Source organism: Ammodytes marinus (genome assembly GCF_949987685.1).
Source record: "Ammodytes marinus genome assembly, chromosome: 11".
Classification (NCBI taxonomy): Eukaryota; Metazoa; Chordata; class Actinopteri; order Uranoscopiformes; family Ammodytidae; genus Ammodytes; species Ammodytes marinus.
This window is the reverse complement of record NC_137215.1, coordinates 13601938-13615346: the sequence shown is the minus strand read 5'-3', so window position 1 is coordinate 13615346 and position 13409 is coordinate 13601938.

Below are 13409 nucleotides of genomic sequence, written 5' to 3'. Positions count from 1 at the left end.
GGTTGACCAGTAATGATCCTGGGTCTCAGCTTTATTGGCAAATCATAATGAATGATCATAAAGCCTGTCCCCGCTCGGGCCCCTTCCGCTCCAAGGCCCCTACAAATGAGAACAGAAAAAAGACCCATAGCCTGTGAGTATAGGAGCAGCCCTGCCAAGCGGCCGATTGATTTTCTTATTTTGGTGCCGGCAGCCTGGCTGTGAGGAATGACTTTTAATTCTGGCAGTGCATGATTAAGTCTGCTTGTGCTTAACGCCGGCCTGCTCGACTGGAAAAGTGAATGCGGTAGGAAGAGGAGGAGTGAGGAGGGGATGTGATAGTGAGAAATGTGTGTGGGTTTGCTTCAGTGAGGCTTTCTGTTTGTGTCTTAATGGTGTGTGTATGTGTGTGTGTGTGTGTGTGTGTGTGTGTGTGTGTGTGTGTGTGTGTGTGTGTGTGTGTGTGTGTGTGTGTGTGTGTGTGTGTGTGTGTGTGTGTGTGTGTGTGCTCTAAAGTGTGTATCCGTGTGTGGGTGGTAGTGGGAGCTGCTGCGGTTGTTCAGAGGGCCCTGAATGGCACCTGTCAGGCTCTTGATTAACGAGGCCCTCTGCCCTTCAATTCCCCAGCCTGTCACTCAGAGACCATGCATTAATCTTCATCGCCCGCTTGTCAGGTCAGGGCCAGTCCAAGACACCCACCAGTGTGTGTCCGTATGTTTTTTGCGCGGTCAATGCTTGTCTATGCCTGTTTTCGGACTTTGCTTGCATGCACTTTGGTGTGTAAGTGTATGTTTGCGTCCTTGCTTGTGTGCTGAGATTAAACGCATGTGTGTGTGTGTGTGTGTGTGTGTGTGTGTGTGTGTGTGTGTGTGTGTGTGTGTGTGTGTGTGTGTGTGTGTGTGTGTGTGTGTGTGTGTGTGTGTGTGTGTGTGTGTGTGTGTGTGTGCGTGTGTGCATGTGTGAGATTGCTTGGGTTAGAGGAGGCAAAGCAAAGCAGGAGGGGCAGGTGTTTGGCGTTAGGGAGTCACATCGGGCTGGACAAAAGTACAACAACACGAGCACAAGGGCAAAGTATCAGCACTAAGGAAACACACACAAAAAAACAAAAATGCTTATAATTAATATTTGGCCCATCAGCAGTAGGCATTTGCATAATTTATTAAGATTCACAAGAGCATGTGCAGTCTGTAACACCCACATCATTCCCTTGTGTGAGAGGTGAGAAGAAAGGCTGGGGTGCTGGGGGTAGGTTGCTCATTGCTCTCAGAGTGAGAGTTTGTGTGTGTGTGTGTGTGTGTGTGTGTGTGTGTGTGTGTGTGTGTGTGTGTGTGTGTGTGTGTGTGTGTGTGTGTGTGTGTGTGTGTGTGTGTGTGTGTGTGTGTGTGTGTGTGTGTGTGTGTGTGTGTGTGTGCGTGTGTGTGTGTGTGTACGTGTGTGTGTAAAGACAGATGGAGAGTAGGGCTGCCACTCCTGCCAGCCGCCACTCGCACTCGCCCCACCAACAAGCATCCCCGCCCCTGAACCCTACACAAAATCCAATCCAACCAATCAGACGAGCCCAGCCGCAGGAGTGCCAGCCAATCAAATAGCGAGCGGTTCAATTAGAGCATAATAAAGGGACATTCATCATTCAATTAGGCATCTGTCGCCACGCCACAAAAGGGGGAGAAAACTTGGAGATGCAGAGAGAGAGAGGGATGCATGCTTTCAGTCAGACAACACTGACTGAGAGAACGTGTTTGTGGGAGATGGAGATAACTGAAATATGAAGATGGTGAGGAGGGAAAAAAACAAGGCGGGAATGCAAACTATTCATAATGCTAATTACAGTGCCATCACAGTGACATTGTTATGACTTACATCCAGCTCTGGGGTAATGAGGAGCAGAAGAAAAAAAAACTCATGAGGACATCAGAGACATTTGGGGGGGAGATGATCTGCTGCTGTGCATGCTATCATAAAAACTTTTGCCATCAACAATTTTCAGTAAAAAATTCATCTGTAATTAGCCTCCAAAGACATTCTCATGATTTCCAGTGAAATGTGGAAATATACCCAATGCTTACAAGCATAGCAAAGTGTGCAGTAAAGTTTAAGTTGTTTCTGATGGTGGTAGCTATAGCTTCTTAAGTTTTACACATTTAGACAAAATCTGCATCTGTATTATGATATAAAACCAGTGGATACGACTCTGCCTCGATAGCACACCAGACGATTGTTATATGTTTTTAAATTAGGATCATTTTCTATTTAATCTTCAGCATTGTTTACTCTTGAAGCGTATTCTATCAGGTTTTGTTTTCATAAAGTAACACAGTAGATGTACTGCCACATCAAACCCAGTACAGTGGCTCACAACCTTAATTGCAGTGTAAAGGCCGCCTTTCCCTCTTTTTAGTTCCTACTAATTAAACTCATGTTCAAATGAATGTGGTCGTAAATTATCGATATTAAAATGCTGAATATAGCGCCACAATATCAGCCTAATTTATATTGCCGGCATGCCATTGTGTAGTAATAATGTCTGTTGAAAGCTGAAAAGGACGTTTTAGACTGTTATTAATGATCGATCAAAATGTGTTGAGCAGGCCAGTCCAGCATCTCTGCATCTCTTATCATACATATACTCCAGATGTCATATGCTCCATATATTTGATTAGATGTCGGCTAGAATATATCAATAAGGAATAACCTGATTGGATAAAGCTCTAAATGAAAAGACTGGCTCCATTATCACACATTGTGTATTACACCTGTACGATACAGTTGCAGTATCCTGGACGCATAATAACAAGCAGTTAGGTGTAGTCAGTTTTGATCGTTTGCTTTCCTTCCACTAACCAAGAAATTGACGTTGTACAAATGGCCTCAGTAAGGGACTCTCCTTTCTGCTATGGCTTCCACTTACACATACAAAACGACTACCGGTGCAGCCTTGAATGAATAATTGTCACAAAAATCCCCATGATTTCCTATAAGCTATGGTCACATTGTCCCTTTCTCGTCTTCTACCTCTCCTTCTCCCTGTCTCTCTCTCTTGTGCCAGCTGTCTCTAAACCCGTGTGGTCCCCCTCCCCTCCTCAGTCCTCCTCCACTCCATCCCTCTCACCCCAGTTCCCAACCAAGCTGGAAAATGATCCCTAGTAAATAATATATCAAGATAAATGATAATTGCTCCCATTTCTTGTGTGTTCCCCGTCACTTAATGAGCGCCATAAATTAGCAATGAATACGGCTGACAGCGTTTGTCAGAACACGGTCGATGCAAATGTGCCTTGGGATGGCACATCGCGACGGTTTAAACTACTTCTCCCCGTTTCTTAGCGTTGAGGTAAACCCTTAAATTCAAGTTATGAAAAAAAAAGATCAAAGTTCATATGTGAGACTTCATTACAGAGTTCACTTACTTCTATTATGGATGGTCTGAGGACGCAGGCAAGGAAGAAGTGCAGAGTCAACAAGGGGAAGCAGTTTGTATTGAAAGAGTCAAAAAGAAAAAAACACTTGATAGGAACACAAGTCCCAAATATGGCCTAAAATGAACCTGTCTGCCTTCAGAAGAAGAACACAGTGTATTTCCCTGAGAGCTTTTTTCAGTAAAGTATCCTCTCTTTTTGTTTCATGTTACGCTCCAGGAAAGATTTGTCTAATATAGGATTACAGGTCATTATTTTTCATTACTTTTAGAAATAGCTGAAACGATTCTGCGATATTATGTCATTGTAGGCATATCCTTTACAGTAATCATAGATCTGCTGCGGGTGAGCACCCCGTGCTGTCCCTCTGTCCCTGTCAGACATCAAACGGGGGGCCTTGGCCACAGATCGCACACACAGGCGTCCCCAGAGACCGCCTGATTGAAACCTGGCAACGGGACCAAACAGCTGCTTCAAACAAAAGACATCTGCATATTTCAGATTTGTTTTTCATAAATTAACACCGCAACCTGCCAAAAATCTGGGCGAGGGAGTCTATCGACTTGTGTATAATTAAATAAAGTTTACAAGCTTTGAAAGTTGGAAATTAGCATGAGGTAAAAGGGGCGCTCAGCGGGGAGACTGGGGGGCTTACAGGTATGTCCCTGCTTTCTTTGGGAACGACGGGGAGGTGGTTGGGGAAGCTGTTCAAGCTGATGGTAAACATACAAACACAACTCCTCTGGTGTCTGTTGGAGCCACTACAGTAGCTCCGTTTTGTTGTGCTCTTCTGAGAGGTTCAGGGTGACATTTTTAGCATGTCAGCAGCGTGCTGACAGTAGGTGATGCCGCTGGCTTCAGCCAATTACAACCCGTCTGGCCTTTTTAGGCTCTGTCTTTGACCTAATGACACCTACTATGCATTAGTGTCCACGTGCATGTGTGTATCTCTGTTTTGCTCTGATAGGGCCCCGGGTGTTGCCTTTATGGGGTCAGATAGCGAGCTGTTTCACTTGTTAAAAATCCCTTCAATTATTCAGTGAAGTCAAGTCTCTCCTTTATCTCCCGCTTGTCTCCTGGTGTGTTTGGGGACAGAAGCGAGAGAGCAGGAGCGAGGGATGGGGAGAAGGAGGAAGGGAGGGAGGGAGGGATGGATGGTTGGATGGATGTACTGATGGATGGATGGATGGGAAGGAGCGGATGTCTCCTCAAAAGCATTGCTGCCTAATTACTAGCTCATTTAGATCAGCAACCGCAGTTATAAATAACCCAACAGCTGGCGTGATGGAACCAGACAACACCAAACACGGGAAACGCAGCAGCACAATATCACAGTCAGCTGAAAAAAGCGTTGGAATGATAATGGTGTATGTGGTAGAACGGAAAGAGTCTGATATGTCTCAACAACATGGTCGAGCTGTTTACAATCTCAAATGCCTCAAATGCTCCTGGGGTAAGGGTGAGGTTTAGTTATAAGAATAGATGTTCCAAAACGCAGTGCCTTATTTGTTGCCTTAACATCATATCTCGAATGTGAATATCATAGTTTTCCCATGCAGTGTTCTAGTCTTAAAACCAAATGTCTTGAAAGTAAGTAAGCCACGAAGATTAGATATTGGTCAACCCAGAAAACATATGCCGTCTTGTTTGCCATGATAGCGAATTTTTGGTTATGGCTATTTTGTTAGCTGAAAAGGAAAGTTTCACTTAGCAGGAGCCTTTTAAACACAAATTAATAAATGAAAACTGAGTTGAAGGTAAACATCCTCCCAACTACTCTCCGTACCAAAAACACTGTCTCTGTCTGTATGACTCCTCAATGCAATCCTTTGCTTGTGGTCAAACATATTTTATTATTGTTTGTGTTTATGAAGCAGCATGTCATAAAGTTCCACCGACCAGGCTGAGTAAAGGGATCACAGCAATGATGCCGAGACGACAGCTCACATATTCCTGTGAATTTTAAACATTGTCATATGTGTATCTCCCCTATAGCTGGCTCATAGAAAGGCTTTTAAACATTTCTCTGTTTGTGTCAAAGCTCCCCGCAAATGCAGTGCTGCTTCTTCTGTTAAATGATTACACAGACAACTTGGGAGTGATATAATTACCTCAAACATGGCAACCCGAGCGGTGGAGCTTGTGGAGGTGATAATATATGGTAATTACCAGTTTCTAGGGCTGAACAATCTGGAAAGAATGTATTTAAGATAAAAGCATGAAAACAAGCCCGGCAGCGCTTTTTACATGTACAGTGTGGTGTTTGCACTGTAAAGGAAGACAATGGCTGTAAACATTTAAGAAACGGTAATGAGATAAGTGCTGTATCCCTTCCGGAGTACACATGTATTTTTTGCTCATAGATCCACAGCGTATAACAGCCCTCACAAGAAAAGGATTTAACAATAGAACGATTACAATCTTTATCCCCAGAAACCAATGCCTGTCTAGACAGTTTATATTGTAATACTGTAGGTTTTAATTGAAATAGAAAACCATTTTTTCACTAGTTCTTGCTTTTCACTGAAGGCAAATGTAAAAATCACAAAAATACTATTAAGTGTTTACAACTTTATGAAAGTCTTACAAAGAATCCCGTGGAGGAAGATGAGATAATGTCTATTTGTTTTACTTCTTTGAGTATCTCCAAATGATTATGAATGTTTCCATGAATTCAAAATCAATTAAAAGTTTTATTTTTTCTCCCAATTGAGCCTTGACAGTTCCTAAACAGCAGGCGGTGGCTGTGAAATATTTTGTCTTGTTAACGCAAAAACCTTCACAGGGGGGAAACACAACTCTCAGAGTGAACTCTGCGCGAGCATCAGGGGAACATAGGTTTTCAAAAGGTATTCATTGTGCCGGAGTTCTTTGACGAAAAGCCTGCGATACCGTGGATCTGCTTTGGTCGTTGTCTCCTGACGGACATTTTGGCAGCAGATGACGGCTCCTCAGTTCAACACGAGGAGACTGAAAGACTGTAGCTCTCTGTTAGCAAACAATGGCCGGGTTTCTGTTTCAGTAAAGTGAAAGACCAGAGCGGGGAAAGCTGATCTTCATGTCCCGGAACACACTCGCAGAAATGAAGAAATCTGGTGGGCAAATCCAGTCCCCCCCTCCTTATATTAAAGATATTTAATACAGAAATATATAATATTTACACGTGCATGTCATATGGCGGTTCACTTGGATGACCGCCTAAGAGAAAGGAGAGCAGGTGGGTGATATCAAGATATCAGTTTAACGCATTGATCTTTGTTGCTCATTTTTCAGGTTTTGCTGACACTTTGCTATTTAAAAGCCTCTTGAGAGTATATTAAAATAAAACTTTGCATAAGCATTGCTGTCATACAGCTACACCAGCATAACTGATTTCCAACATTTCTAAAAACCAGAGTGATGGAAGGACTCTGAGGGAATGGGAGATGTTAAGAGTGGGCGGTCCTTCCTGTTGTAGGAAACTCCGGTGAGGGGTGTTCGCCATATGCTCGCCGGGTTCCGAGGGAAAAGGGCTCAGAGGATAAAAGTGAGCATGGCGGCAAACGGCCCTCCATCAGTGTGTTCAAAGCCTCCATATGAAAATGACTGTGTACAAGACTTCTGCTGGGGCCAAATTTAGATCAAAGGCAACCCGGGCAGGAGGGGAACAGAGGGAGGGGGAACAGGGCTGGTTAAGGGGGCAGACAGGGAGTTGTGCATGAAATGGAAGTTTGTGAAGCAATGTGATGAGCAAAGCTGTGTTTGCATGGGAATGTTATTTATAAGAAGTGGGGGGAAATTTGTCAATTTAATTTTCCCCCTTTACACTGAGGATGTCAATATCAAACTGGAGCTCTTAACTTGTGATGTGACTTCCAGATGGAGGAAATGAAGTTGTGTCTTTTCCAGGTCACCCAAACTGGCAGTTTTACCGTAGGCTACATGATCTGCACAGGATTGGATTTAGAGAACGGGGTATATAGCTGGAGATGAAAAATAGCTTCTGATGTTCTGAGTTACACAAATATTTGTTTCCTGAATTTCTATTTTGCACTGCAGCAGAAAAAAGCTATCTGCATCCGCGGATGTCGCCTAAATCATTAGTTAAAAAGCATTTTAACGCTTCACTTGGTTAAAAACAAGTTGTCGTTATAAAAACTTCATATCTCACTGTTTCTGCATCTCTGCCCAACATCTACCCAGGAATCATATCATTGAAATAGTGTGTGTGGCTCTAAAATGGGTCTTTTTAAATGATAAGGCTGCATTTCATATTTAGCCTTCATGGGAACAGGAAATTGTATTCATCAAAATAACTACAATACCTGCAATATCAACCAGTTTACCTGTGTGGCTCACTGATGTTTGAAAAAAAATTATACCGTTTTTGGACAACACCGGAGCTATGGCACAGGAATACGATACATCAGGCCTTGACAACACAGGTGAAATGTATTTATAAGATTTATTGTTATTTCAGTTTTTCAAGGGATTTGTTGACAATTAGAAATATATTTCGTATCACTAGCCTTATCTTATTATCAATGTGTTTTCTATGTCATCACTTGCTTGCACTTCGGTTTCTTAAGAAAGACCCATCAAACAATGGATGTTCAGGACCGCCAATGTAAAGGCTTTCAAGAACAGGCTTCAACATGCTTAATCTCTGTCATATCATTAACGGATATAAAGCAGAACAGTGCACATTTATTTATATGAAAATGTAATTGACTTCTGCTTTGAAACAATATATATATTATCATGAATCAAAATCTCAAAGCTTATCATCTCACTGAACAGACGCTAACACTGATGCATGGGAGAGGCTCATTCGGCTCCACTCCTCACATCTTTCTTCCATCTCTTCACCTCCTTTCCTTAATCTCCATCACCCCCTTCCCCCTCCTCTTCCTCTTCCTCCTCCTCTCCTCCTCCCTGCTTCCTGTCTCTCCAGAGAGGAGGTCACATGCCGCAGACCAGCTCTGTGCCATCTGGCTGACTTCCTGTCATCCTTACCCCAGGAGAGAGAGCCTCTGCTGGGTAAAAGACTGGAGAAATCCCCCCTCCCTCCTCCCTCCTCCTCCAGGCCCCAAAAGCACACCACACACCTGAGCAGAAGGGTGAGAAAAACACACAGGGACAAAAACAAAGAGAGAAGAAAAAGAGTGGGAGAGGTAAAGACCAAAGACAAAGGAAACAAGAGATAAGGACAGAAAATACAAAAATTCAAATGGCTCTCCGAGAAAAACTGATCGATCAAGTATGACTTAAAACTATATGGTTAGGGAAGAAAAAACAGGTCTGACGATCATGAGAAATCAAATTTCACCACAATTGAAAAGCTGAGGGGAAGTTGTTATGTTATTACGTGTTTGATAATAAAAACGAGGCGAAAGAGCAGTCCCCCATTTTTTATTTTAATCAGAGGGGTTCATGCATATTAAGTTTTTTTTTTTCATAGCTTGACACTAAACATGAAAATTCAGAAAACATCATTAGAGAAATTGAGGACCTTCATGAAGGCGCAGTAGCCCACTTTCTTTGGCACCTTCTCACCTTCCTCTCACACGTCTCCTTCTAACACAAGAGCATTGGTTGAAGCACACACACACACACGCACACACACGCACACACACACACACACACACACACACACACACACACACCCACACACACACACACACACACACACACACACACACACCAGATTCATCTTAATGTCCCACCCATGGTCTTGCATATTCATGTAAATATAACATGACTGCTGCTCACATCTGAATTTATTGGTTTTCCTCCTCTGCAAATTAGGGGGCCTCCAATTGATGAATATTTTAGCACATGTGCACTCTGCGGGACATTTATCATCGGCTTTGCTATTATAAACAGAATAAATGAACAGTCAAAGTAGGCTGCCGCTACAGTGCGCTGTGTGCAGACACACCGCCCCTCTGTGCTTGCTTTAGCCTCCCTCCACGACTGCCGAAGCGCCTTCATTCTGCAAAATGGCTTCCACCTTGGCATCTCCAAGCACATATGGATAAGGATTCACCTTGACGCAGTATATCCCAGGTACGCCTTTAAAAGGTGACTACGGGGGTCGCGACAGGATGGTCTTGCAAATATCTGTGAAACCTAAAGCAAAGCTGCAGTCAAGACAACCTTAACTGAATCTATGTTAAGTGAAGCCCTAAGGGGGTCGAGACAGAGGTTAATTGGATATACTAAAATTATGTCTTTTCATTAAAGACGTTAGCTTTTGGAGGTTAGCCTAATGAAAAGGATGAATTATTTGAAATAAAAGTATATCTTAACTCCGAGAATGTTTTTTCCTCCACCCTTGTTGCTAAGCTACCATCGCCTTCTGCATGGCGCTCTCCGGGGATCATCCATCACTCAAATAGTTTGGATGGTACTGTCGATGTCCTTCTCATTGGATATCTGTTGGTAAAGTTTGATTACCCCCAGGACTTCATTTCCATTTCATAAGAAAATAAATGCCGGGTTGGTATAGAAGCATATGTTGATAAAAATCTGAGGTTAACATAATTCTAGTGTGAGAAATGAAGCTCCTATTTTATCATTTTGACACCCTAGGATTTTAAAAACTCAGAATATTGAAATCGTAGCGAGCGTGTTGGCCAGCAAAGTAAGGAAACCGAAAAGCTAAATGAAAATGAGACCCCAATTGCTCCTCTTTGATGTTCTCCTCATCTTCCTCCTCTTCATCTCAACCATCCACTGCTGGTTTGAGGGTGCAGTTGGTCGCCCTTTAGCACTTCCTTGTTGCCCCCATGTGACCGCAAGGGGCTGCTGGGATTCTTTCAGATGGACGTCGCCAAACCACCTTAGGCTGCATCAAACGACTGCTGGAGCCCACTGATCAGACACTGCAGAAAGCAGGCATTGTTTCAAATGCTTTCGCTCACAGTCCCAGCCATTGGCAGACACTGTGAAATGGGTGAAATCCCAGCTTGGCGAAGCTGGCATAGAAACCCATGCATCCTGGATCCCTTCCACTTCAGAGAGCTCTGCCACATGCTAACTGTCATCCATGAGGCACTGCTAGCCCAAAGGGGGGATCTGGCAGAACAAGGGTGGGGTGAGGGTGAGTTATAATGGGAGAGTAGACTAGGAGGTGGTATAAACACTGGGATATACCCTTCGAAAACAGACATGGAAGTAAACACGGGCTCCTTGGAGATCCAGCACCAGAGGCCATCAGAGGTGATTATTATTTATGCAGACACTATTCTGCGTTGAGCCTCATATTATCCAGCTTTTCTCAACTCACCTGGCATCTGCCCAGTGCAAACCATCCCTAGGATCCACAGCAATGATGACCCCTCCCCCCCTCCATCTCACACACACACACACACACACACACACACACACACACACACACACACACAAACCTCCCTGTCCTCATTGCTGTCTACGCCTGGTAGATCCCCTGGTATGTTCTCTCCTCCTTCATAAACACTAGCAGCTGCTTGGGCAATTAGCCATTAGCTCTTTACTTTTTACTATAATACCCGGTCCTCAGGAATCTCCACAATTAGCTCCTTAATTGCTTCTAAACAACCCAGGCGTAACCAATAAATAGAAGAAGGCGGTAGGTAGTTAGGTGAAGAGACGGGCTTCTGGGAACGAATCAAGCTAGCTTGGAGAATTCGGGCTAAACTGTTCTTTCTCTCTCCTCCCTGTGCAGCCTTTGGCAATTTCTTTTTCTACTGTGACACGGCTGGGAAAGGCTTGTAGAGAAGGAGGAAAGACGAAGCGGATAAAAACACAAGGCAGCGGAGGGCTGAAGCCTCATATTCAAATTGAAAGTGACACATCCATGCCCTTTATTCTGTGGTCTAACTAACACTTCTGAAAAATGCTAACATTCAGTGTGACAGAGGGTGTTACGGTGACTTTTAGAGGGGCACGAGCTGGTGTCCCCCAGGCGTGGATTTGCATGGCAGCGTGATATGACACAGCTTGCTTGAAAGAGCAATGGGGATACCCCCAAGATTAGACCAATGCATTAAAGGGAGGAATGAAACGTGACTAACTGTTTAACAGATTAAATCCCTGTTACATCCACACTGGCAGTTCCAGTTAACTTGTTTAATATTTACAACGGCTATGCCACTAATATGACAATGTTCTATAAGCCTTGTGAGTGGAATCTGAACTGACATGGTTATCTAAGGAAATAAATGGATGATTAAATAAATCTAAATGTTTTTAAATATGATAGTGCTTAAGTTATGACTTCTTGAATTGATTAGCAAATAAATAAAGTTGATTTACAAAAAAGTATAGTTGTTTAAGTCATTTATTAAGTTGAATGCAACTTTTCACTGGTTTTGGCATCTCAAATGTGACAAACTGCTGCTTTTCTGTTTTATATCCCGGTAATTTAATAAAATTTAATCAGAATAAGTTACTTTGAGCGTTCAGGGCTTGAGTATACACAAATTTGAAAATGTTATTGCCTCATGTCATGCTGGGAAAACTAATGATGAAATAATATTTACTATAGCACTCTTAAACTGGACAGTTGTAAATCACTATTACAACACACTTCCTATTTTTATTATTTTGGTCTGTCTAATAGTCTGCTGGTTGTCTGGTGTCATGGTGACATTAGCATCCTAACATCAACTTTTAGAGAAGCTGGGGCACTTGCATGTTTGTCTTCACATTACTTAACCACAGCACAAAATGAGAAAGAATTTGCCAAAAAGATGACACATGTTGCAGTTGCCCTTGACTCCCATGACTTTAATATAGCAGTGGCTAAATATCTGCTGATTTTTTGATTAAAACAAGAATTACACTTTAACCAGGGAAGTGAAGCCTCCAACTACAGGTCGTCTGCTCATAACAGTTTCTGGCATTCAATCAAAGGAACACAGTTGATTGGCTTCCCCCAATTCTCTACATTGATAAACTGCTTCCAAATGAAAACAATCAAAGCAGAATCAAGTATAATCAAGCATAGTAATTCACTGCAGCTTGTGTGTTGTGTGTGTGTGTGTGTGTGTGTGTGTGTGTGTGTGTGTGTGTGTGTGTGTGTGTGTGTGTGTGTGTGTGTGTGTGTGTGTGTGTGTGTGTGTGTGTGTGTTGCCTATAACAAAATACTATTCCAGCAGCAGGGCGCCTTGTTAAAACATCTGCGCAAATCTCTCTGCATCCAGTCTATGCTGCCTTACTGTATCTGTCTTTCTCTCCCTCTATTTCTCCCACATACACACACGCACACACACAAACACGAATACACACAATACCAATGAGGTATACAAGCACCATCTAGTGCTTTATTCTGGAAATTGTTCTGCAGAATGTAAGAAATGTGTCTAAAGAGCCCAAGTATTTTCATTTTGCAATTTGAGTTCATAATTGAATTGATGTTAACGGCACAATATTTTATTGCAGAGAGATGGTAAACAAATTTTGCATCACATATTAAGAATACGGTCAAATAAGGACCTAACACGTCACATTCAGCAAAGCTGCACGAATACAAAACAGTTAAATACACAATTTAAAAAAAACTTTATTTGCTCCCCCTAATCTGTGATTTAATTACAATCAAACCAAGGAATCAAATATTCATGATCAAAGTGTGTGTGTGTGTGTGTGTGTGTGTGTGTGTGGTGTGCGTGCGTGCGTGCGTGCGTGCGTGCGTGCGTGTGTGTGTGTGTGTGTGTGTGCATGCATGAAAAAGTTCAATAAAGAACAGCAACATTAGTCATCTAGCTTCTTCCCTCAGCCTTTCAGATAAGAGGACGATAACGGTGGAAACATGGAGCGGTTTCAACAGCACAGGGAATCATCAGCTCACATGTCACCAACCTGTTAGCACTGAAGCAATCATTCATTTAGACGTATGCATGCAAAACGCCAGATTTTTTTTTTTGTAGACGTTCACTCAGCGAAATGCCAAATATAGTTTCAAGGAATGATATGATATTCCTGAGGATTAGCTCAGTCCCAAACGGTTTCCAAGAACTGACTCTTATGATTCTGACTGAAGACCAAAAT